The sequence below is a fragment of the Bidens hawaiensis genome, unplaced genomic scaffold (assembly GCF_021521415.1).
Source record: "Bidens hawaiensis isolate Kalapana, Puna unplaced genomic scaffold, B.hawaiensis_p1.1 tig00008762_1, whole genome shotgun sequence".
NCBI lineage: Eukaryota > Viridiplantae > Streptophyta > Magnoliopsida > Asterales > Asteraceae > Bidens > Bidens hawaiensis.
In genome coordinates this window covers 632,018-642,826 of record NW_027491632.1, presented here as the reverse complement: position 1 = coordinate 642,826, position 10,809 = coordinate 632,018, and positions in this window count along the sequence as shown.

Below are 10,809 nucleotides of genomic sequence, written 5' to 3'. Positions count from 1 at the left end.
CTGCCCATCTGTTTGAGGATGTACGCCGCACTGATGTCCAGTCTGGTTCCCCTAGCTTCATGGAACTTCTTCCAAGATCTCGAAGTAAAGCGACTATCTATATCAGACACTATTGACAACGTCACTCCATGTTTAGCCAGACTTCCTTAATGAACACATTCGCTAACTTTTCTGATGAGATGACCTCTCGTATAGGCAGAAAGTGAGCTCTTTTAGTCAAACGGTCCACAATCACCCAAATGGTATCATGATGTTTAGATGTATGGGATAGCTAAGTTATGAAACCCATGGTGATGTGTTCCCACTTCCATTCTGGTATCTCTAAAGGCTGCATCTTTCCATAAGGTTTCTGGCGTTCAGCCTTGACTTGCAAACAAGTTAAGCACTTACTAACATAATCTACTACATCATTCTCCGTACCCGGCCACCAATATTCTCTCTTTAGATCTTGATACATCTTGGTGGATCCCGGATGAATCGAGTATCTCGACTTGTGAGCTTCATCTAGGATTCGACCTATGTGATTTCCATGGCGTGGAATCCAGATACGGTCAAACCTAATCTTAACTCCGTGAGTGTTTTCTATCCGCTCGTCTTGTTGCCCGAATATTCTTTCATTTTTCATTAATCCTTCATCTGTAAGCACCTCAGACTGCGCCTTGATGATTTCTTCAAAGAGATATGAGTTAATGATCAACTTACACGACTTCACTGTTGGAATGACTTCTTCGTTCTTACGGCTTATCGCATCAGCAACCACATTAGCCTTGCCAGGGTAGTACTTGATATCACATTCGTAGTCCTTTATCAACTCTAACCATCTCCTCTGTCTCATGTTCAACTCCTTCTGCTAGAAGAAGTACTTCAAACTCTTATGATCGGTGTAAACAGTACACTTGGTACCATACATATAATGTCTACATATCTTAAGAGCATGCACTACTGCTGCTAGCTCTAATTCACGCGTCGGATAAGTACTCTTGTGAACCTTCAACTGTCTGGACGCATAAGCTATCACCTTTCCTCGTTGCATTAACACGCAACCTAACCCACGATGCGAGGCATCTGTACAAACACCCAAATCCTCGTCACCATCAGGTAGAGTAAGGATTGGAGCTTGCGTGAGTATTTTCTTTAATTCCTTGAAAGATTCTACCTGAAACTTACCCCAACTGAATACTACAGACTTCCGAGTCATTCAGGTCAACGGTGCGGCTATCTTGAAGAAGCCTTCAATGAATCTCCTATAATAGCCAACCGACCCTAAGAAGCTACGTATATCAGTCGGAGTCTGCGGACTCTTCCAATTTACTATCGCCTCAATCTTAGCTGGGTCCACAACAAGTCCTTCAGGATTGATTATGTGATTTAAAATCTGCACTTCACGCAACCAAAATGCGCACTTTGAAAAGTTAGCATACAGCTTCTCTTCCTTCAGTTTCTCTAACACTTCTCTTAGATGTTCAGCATGATCAGACTCACTCTTGGAATAAATCAATATATCGTCAATGAAAACGATAACGGACTTATCCAACATTGGCCGACACACCCTATTCATCATGTCCATAAATGCTGCAGGGGCGTTCGTTAGACCAAACGACATCACGAGGAACTCGTAGTGTCTATACTGCGTCCGAAACGCTGTTTTAGTTATGTCTACCTCTTTCACCTTCCGCTGATGATAGCCTGATCTAAGGTTTATTCACGAGAACCAACTCGAACCTTGTAGTTGATCAAACAAATCATCAATCCGTGGCAACGTATATCTATTTTTCACCGTAAGCTTCTTCAACTCATGATAGTCTATACACATTCTCATACTTCCATCGTTCTTCTTAACAAACAACACCAATGCACCCCATGGGGAAACACTCGGTTTTATAAAACCTTTATCGAGGAGTTCTTGTAGTTGGGACATCAATTCTTTCATCTCGGACGGTTCCAGACGGTAAGGTGCTTTCGCGACGGGCTGTGCTTAGTCTATCTGGAATTCTATCCCTCGCTCCTGTGGCAACACCGGAAGGTCCTCAGGGAACACTTCTGGATAGTCACGCACAACATGAACATATTTCACTTCTTTTGTCTCGGCCGTAGCTTTAACAACATACGCCAGGTAGGCACCACACCCTCGCCTTAACAAACCCTCGGCTTTTATCATCGAAATGACATTAAGCTCTGAACTTTCTTTATCACCATAAACCGTCACCGTACCACCATCCAAGGATTTTAACATTATTAACCTACTCTTACACACTATCTGAGCCTCAAACTCAGATAGCCAATCCATCCCCAAAACCACATCGAACCCTCATAAGGTCATAACATACGGGGTAACAGGGAGCTCACGTCCCTTTAACTTTATCTTGCAGTCCTTAACCATTCTCATTATTCTAACCGAGGTTTCACTCGCGGTTTCTACTTTAAAAGTTTCACGCACACAACAACATTTCATTTTTGCTAGCTTACTAAATGTCTTAGCTACAAAACAACTATTCGCACCTGAATCAAATAATACAGAAGTAGAAATACCGTTCACTAAAAACGTACATGTCATAACATTAGGAATCCGTCTGGCTTGTTCCTGAGTTAACATGAAGGCTCTAGTCGTTGGCCTTGCTTGATCAACATATTTCTTTCCGCTTCCTCCAGCTTCACCATCAGTGCACTCCCTTGCCATATGACCAGTCTTACCGCAGTTGTAACACGCGGGCTTTGCAGTGCATTCTGGAGCATAATGCCCCACCTTCCCACACTTGTAACAAATATCCGTACCCTTACCCTATTTGCACTCACCACTGTGCATCTTACCACATGTCTTACACGACTTTTTCTCCCACACTCTCCGCTTCTTATCTCTAGGGTTCCACAACTGGGTACCGGGTCGTTTAGCAGGAACAACCCATTTCTTTTCCTTCTTCTCTTCTATCACCACTTCATCCACAGCCAGATCATCGTAAACCATCTCTGCGAGTTCTACAACAAAGTCGAAAGTGGCAGCTTTACTAGTCTTGACCAAAGTGCGCATGTTTTGTGGCAGTCCTATTATGTAGCACTTGATTCTTTTGGCTTCGGTATTCACCATGTCAGGCACCAACCTAGACATGTAGTTGAATTCAGTAGTGTACTCGCGGTGTGTCATCTTTCCCGCCTTTAAGTCCAGAAACTTCATCTCAGCCGTTTCAACCTCAGCATCAGCATAAAATCGCTTCATTACCAATTCCTTCAGGTCATCCCACCTCATAGCCTCAGCTTCTTCTCAAGTCTTTCTCAGCTCCATCGACTCCCACTAGTACATGGCTTCATCTTCGAACGATTGGGTGGCATAACCCACTGCTTGGTCAGGACGGCACTCGCTAATTCGGATAACCTTGTCCATGGCGGTTATCCATTGGGGAGTAGCGATTACATCCCCTAAACCAGTTAGCTTCGGCGGGTCACAACCTTTGAATGACTTGTAGTTACACCCGCCTCGGCCCCTCCTTCTGTCATCAACCTTCACATACCTAATCTCACTCGAGTCACCTTTCTCCCTCTCGTTATCCTTCTTACCATTCTCTCCTGACCACTCAGCAGTTCTTGCATGCCTTCCAGCAGACTTTTCAGGTTATAGGTTCTTCACTGCAGCAGCTATAACTTGAGCAATGGCGGCCTGAACAACAGGATCAAGTTGATACCCTTCATTGTTGCTTGGATTCCGTCCAGCTGCACTTCCTTCACCTCTGGTGTTAGTAGCTGATTCCACAGAAGGTTCTCGGACCATATGTGGCCTACCACAACATCCAGTACCACCTCCCTGACTTAAAACATGTCTTTCAGCTGTCTCATCTTACTCACCTGCGTGCATACTAAAAGTCAGCTACTCTGAGTGAGTTCTAGTTAATCAGGCAACATACAATATATTTACATATTTATATATACGTAATCCGTAGACACGCATTACATACTTAGCCTATAATTTTTCTTTCATTCGTACATACATACTTTCTTTCTGTCTTTCATACTTTCATACATTTATAATACATACACAATCTATCTTTACTATATCAGATATTTCTAGGGTCTGGTCCCTTCCTTCTCAATCTCAGATATTATTAGGGTCTGGTCTCTTCCTTCTCTATCTCAGATATTATTAGGGTCTGGTCTCTTCCTTCTCTATCTAATCAACCATTCCTACGCTTCTTCATACATACATTCTATTATATACGTTCATATATGATCTTACTCATTCATACATCATTCATGCATCTTATATAAGACACACCTTTCCTGGCGATACGTGCAATATCCGAAGATCTTTCACGTACCGACAGGAATACATTCATAACATTCATACATACTATCACATCAATCATCATAGCATACACTTACCATTTAAGGTAAGTGTATTAACATTCACATTAAGTATGCACACAACCCCGAAAACATAACAAGGAAATCAGGCTAGAAACTCACCTGCGTTCTATTACGTTCAGCGTTAATGGTTATTCCTTTCTTTAGCTGTGCGCGACTAACTGTATACAACAATTACACGTATCAATTTAATATTACTACCCATATCACGTTTCTAGTTTAGTTATAACCGTCAACCAACGGAGGTCCGGCGGAAGCGCCCTTGGCAACGGGGTTCTAGCGGTGGTAGCCCCTAGAGGGGTCCAAGGGGCAGTGCCCCTGGCTGGGTTCGAGCTGCCAGGTCAGCTTGGAAAAATTTTATTTTCATTAACTGTCTTAACACATTTTTCATTACAATTCTAATTTATTATTTTATTTTCTAATTCATAAAGTTCGAGGGCTTTTTTGTAATTAAATCATTGTATTCTAAGTCCAGGGACCTTTCTGTCATTCCTTCAAAGTCTAATACGTTATCCTGCCCCTTAACAAATGTGGTTCATTTGTTACTTCTAAACAAATAGATCTTTATAACGAATTGACCCTCATAACGAATTGGTCTTTATAGCGAACTGACCTTTATAACGAACTGGCCTTAACGAATGATCATAACAAACTGTTGCTAGTTCGTTATTTCTCCTTAACGAATGGGCATAACGAATTGCTGTTAATTCTTTATTCTTCCGTTAACGAATTAGGGTTAGGTCAGAGAATGTCAGAATATTCTCTGACATTCCCTTTAACCTCGTACGTCGTTTTCCGGTGCTGTCGTCGCCGGAAAATCGGGATTTCATCGGAAAAACGAGATCTCACTCGTGTTCCACCGTTTTTCACCGTTATTCGTCCCGTTCGATCCAGATCTGAGATAGAGTGACCCCTAAGCTCATCTTTTGATCGGTTTATACCCGATTCCAACCGGATCTCGTGACTTTAACGGTTTAGGGTGTTGGCTCGTTGTTTCGCGACTAGATCTAGCGGGTTTGGATCCATATGATATCGTAATGTTATTACCTTGGATCGATGCTCGGTTTTCCCTCTTGGTTTCGGTTAGAGAAAGAGAAAGATGAGAGAGAGCTTAAGTGTGTGTTTTTGATGGTGTATGGAATGAGTGGAAATGAATGAAATATGGGTTAATTAAGGTTTATATACTATGGGTCATGGGCTTAAGCCCATGGTCTTTCTCCTTTCCTTACTAACCCAAGTCCATTACCCATTTTACTTAACCCAACATTAGCCCATCTCATAACATCAAATATTATTATTATTTTATTAACCGAAACGAAAAACGGGATGTTACACACCACTTATTTGACTTTGTTAAAATCTAAATATTTATATCTTCAGTTTAAATCCACATTAACTAATGGGTTTTTCTCTTATTTATTTTGCATATGGGCGGGCTACCAACTTGTGTTTTTTGGGCTTGTCTTTGCTATATCTTCACTGTCAATATTATACAACTGGCATCTCTCTATTTGCAAAGGAGCACTGGCTGCATGGACTTCCACAATCTCCGGCTATGATTATGGACGAATGCCTTATTGTTTTCATATAAATGGAGCCAACTTCTATTCATGGGCCCATATAGGGCTTTGTTTACAATGGGTCAAGCTCGAACATTACAAGATACATATGAAAGCTAACAAAATACATCGTAATATAACCAAACAAATACAAAAGACTTAACAAAACAAATGGGACCAACATTTTCTGATGGTAGCATGGTTTGTTTTTAAATTTGGTACCAACGTTTATACCCTGGAAAGAAAGTATATTGAGTTGAAATTGGAAGAGTTGTTTACGGGAATATATCCCTTTTCCGGGTAAGTACGTGTATTTTAAATCCAAGAATTCGGTATTTGATAAGAAGTTGACAAAGGTATTAAGCTATTTTTAATATTGAGTTGAATATTGTTCATATATTGTCAACTTAGATTTAGACGGCGGTAAATCCAGGAATCATTTTGACGGTTCAAATTCTCACAATAGTGAACCACCTATCTACATGTGTATAACATGCATCAAAATAATCAATCACAATATCAAAGAAATACATAACACATAAGCCCAATAACTATGTATCAAGTAAAACATTTTGTCAAACACGGTGTCTGTGGTTAATAATTATTTGAGAAAAAAGTTTTTTAGATCACAACCCGAAATAAACAGTTGTATAAGAAAACCTTTCAATAAAAAGGAAAATCTTCACGGGAGGTGAATTGGAATTGGTTAATAGAACATAAATTAATCTCGGGGAATATTTTGGCACAACTCACCAATTTAATTAATCAAGAAAATAACTCAAAACTTAATAAATTCTCCATTTAAACCTTACATGAATTCTTTGGGGTTATATATATGGGGTAAGGTTAAAATACAAAGTACAAAAAAATGAGAATAATAAAAAAAAATCCAATCCATTAATCTTAAATTTGGATGGTGGAAATTAATTTAAGAATAAAAATTTATGAGAAGGGTATAAAGGTAATAACCCACTTATGATAACTTTCTCTATCCGCATGACACATGCAAGGCACATGTCAATTCGTCCATCATTTTAAAACGTCTATAACCTTTTCATACGATATTATTTTTTTGAATTTATTTTTACCATAATAACAAACGTTTTTTATCTTTAATATGAATATCATATTGTTATATAAAAATAAAAAAAAGTTAGTGAGTTTTTTTATATTGTGTTATTTGGTTGTTCATTGCGTTTTTTAATTGAATTTTTCTATGCATTGTGTTATCGATTTTGGTCATTGTGTTTTTCAGTTGCTAGTCATAGTAAAGATAAAAATTAAAACAAAATTACATCATTATGTCTTTTTGTTCTTCATTGTGCCTTTATGCTCAACATTTATCTTTTTACTTATCATTGTGTTTAACAGTCACTTAAGTTGAGAAAAATAGTATTATGTTCATTGTGTATTATGTTCACGTCATTGTGCAATATGTAGATTCCATTGTGTTTTAGGTTTCAGATTATTATTTTATATGTATTTACCATTATGTCTTACGTTTCAGGCCATTGTGTTATATGTATTCATTATTGTGTTTTACGTTGCAGGTTAATATGTAATATGTATTCATCATTGTGTTTTATGTATTAGATAATTTGTTGGTATTTTCATTATATTTACATATTATTACACAACGGTGTTATGGTATTTAAATAAAACACAATGATTAGTTGAAAGACACAATGACGAAAAAAACACATTGACAAACAGAAAGACACAATGACGAAAAGACACAATAGTAAGCAAAAAGACATAATGACGTACTTTTTTTAATTTTTATATAACAAAATCATACTCATATTAAAGATAAAAAACATTTGTTATTATGATGAATTTGATTAAAAAAATATCATATGAAAAAGTTATAGACGTTTAAAAATGATGAATGAATTAACATGTGACTTGCATGTGAAGAGATAAAATGTGTACTATTACTTTTATAGTCTTTTTCCTTTGGTCCCTGCTTGACAAATGTCAATTAATTATGGCTTCTCGCACCTCTCATTTTTACTCAACCCTCTTGTAAGGCCTTGTTACCGGTGCCCTACATTGGACGTTGGATTTACTCATAAACACAGTTCAAAATATCAGAGTTAAATAAAACTTGCACGGAATATTAAAACTTTCATTAAACATAACACGTTAATTCATAACATGTCTTTAAACAAACATTCTTGTCTTTCAAAATTAAAACATCAATTAAAATACTAGAGTCTTCAGATGCCAGCCTCTTATTCTTCTGCCATGTGTCCTCCGCTCAAACCAGCTGTCTCATCTTACTCACATGCGTGCATACTAAAAGTCAGCTACGTTGAGTGAGTTCTAGTTAATCATACAACATATAACACATTCATAACTACATACTTTCGTACATACTTCATACTTTCATACTTTAATATACTTACTTATTTTCATACCTTCTTTCATATTCACACCTTACGTTTTAAAGAGCATTACGCCCTATAACCTTCGCATATATTATTAGGGTATGCAACCCGTCAACCTTCGCATATATTATCAACCCTTTAACCTTCGTATATATTATTAGGATATGTAACCCTTTAACCTTCGCATTTATTATTAGGGTATGCAACCCTTTAACCTTCGCATATATTATTATGGTATGCAGCCCTTTAACCTTACATTACTTTTGCATCATCATTATCATTACCATGTTCATACGTACCTTTTACAGTATCATACATACCATATTCATACATACTTTCTTATTCACATACTCACATCATACATACTACACTATACTTCCCTTAAGAATACGTGCAATATCCGAAGATCGTTCACGTACCATCAAGCATGCATTCATATCATAAACATAACTATCACATTCATCATTAGGACATACACTTACCATTTAAGGTAAATGTATTAACTCACATTGAGTATGCAGACAGCCCCGAAAACATAACAATGAAATGGGGCTAGAAACTCACCTGAGCTCGGTTACGTTCACCATTAATGGTTATTCCTTTCCTTAGCTGTGCGCGACTAACTATATAACAATTACGTGTATTAATTACTATCACTATCCATACCGTATTTCTAGTTTAATTATAACGTTCAACGAATGAGGGTCCGGGGGTAGCGTCCCTGGCAGCGGGGTTCTAGGGGAGGCAGCCCCTAGCAGGGTCCAAGGGGCAGAGCCCCTGTCTGGGGTCGAGTTGCCAGGTCAGCTTGAAAAAATTTTATTTCCATTAACTGTCTTAACACCATTTTCAGTAGGATTTTAAATTATTATCCAATGTGCTAACTCATTCGCTATAACGAATTAAGCCTGATTCTTTATCTGGTTCATTATCCTATCACAACTTGATTTGTTATATGGTTCGTTATCTTATCATAACGAATTGGTGAGTAACGAATGACCTAGTTCGTTATCATAATCATAACGAATTGGTGAGTAACGAATGACCTAGTTCGTTATCGTAATCATAACGATTTGGTGAGTTACGAATCAACTGATTTGTTATTTTAACATAATGAATGGGCTCAGTCTTATTTAAACTTTGGCTAGAGGTCAAAGTCAAAATCGCCAAGAACACCCAAACAGTCAACCTACATCAGACCTGGGATTCACACTCAAACCCTGATGAAGTAACACGATTTTGGTATCATTGAACTCGGATTAGCAGCGCCTACAAACCCTAACCAGTCAATCGTTTAAACATCGGGTTTTGAAGGTGCGATTTATAGATATAGGCATACGGTTCATGAGTTGATTAATTAACCTAACATATGTTAATGAATTTCAGTAAGGTTTGTTACATTAGATTAATTTTCACCATACTAAATCATATCTATGATTTCCAAACGAATCCGAACCTAAATGAACAAGTTCTTGTTATAAACATACCTTAAACGAGTCGGTTTATGAACACGGTCTAGTCTTGATGTTGTTTTGGTTCGTCACAACGTTCTAGCACCAACGAGTTCGGGTTTCCACCTCGTATCTTGGCTCGTGATATAGGATAGTGTTTGTGTGTGCTTTTTCAAGGTGTAGGCTATGGTGTAGAGATGGATAAAAATGGAAAGAATTAGGGTTTAAGGGGTATTTATATTTCCTTAAGCCCATGGACCTAAGACCCATCTTTCATTTTTGGTCCATAATTAATTTCATCTGAAAGCCTACTTATCCTTTCATATTTTATTATTATTATTATTACTCCACTAACTCAATTATTTCACCCGACGCAAATAATATATTAAATATTATTTTTGAAAATTCGGGATGCTACACCTCTATAACGGCTCGATTACAATTGGAGTAAAACAGAAACTCCTATTTATATATTAAATAAAATTTCATCTCTGTCTAATAAATAAAATAAATAATTATCTCTAATTGCAATAATTAATTAATTAATTAATGAAATCGATCAATTAGCTCGAACTTGCCTCCCCTTCCCGACCCATAATTCGGTTCGGGAATTAACTCCAACAATCTTATCATCAATTCTCTCTATTTTGTTATGAAGTTTATATAAGTGGATCAATTTATGATATGACGATATTGGCAACAGGGGCGGATGTAAGGCAAAGACGGATGCTACCCCTCAACTTTTCCGGGCGTTGTAGAATTTCTATTTTTCTTTTTACGTTTTCTGTATTACGTTACCTTTGAGATAAAATTATGTTTCCCCTGAATTTAGCGAAGAAGATGGAGCGGCGAATAGTATTTGGAGAATAGAGACCAGTGAAGAAGATGGGGGCAGACGAGCAGCATGTCTCACATGGTGTTTTAAGGATTTAATTTCCATTGTTTCATTTAGGCCCTTCATATTTACTTCATAATTTATTTGGTACCAATGCATATAAAAGAAATTTATATAATATTCCCTTCTAGTTTCTTGTATGCTTATTACACCAAAGGTTAACTTTA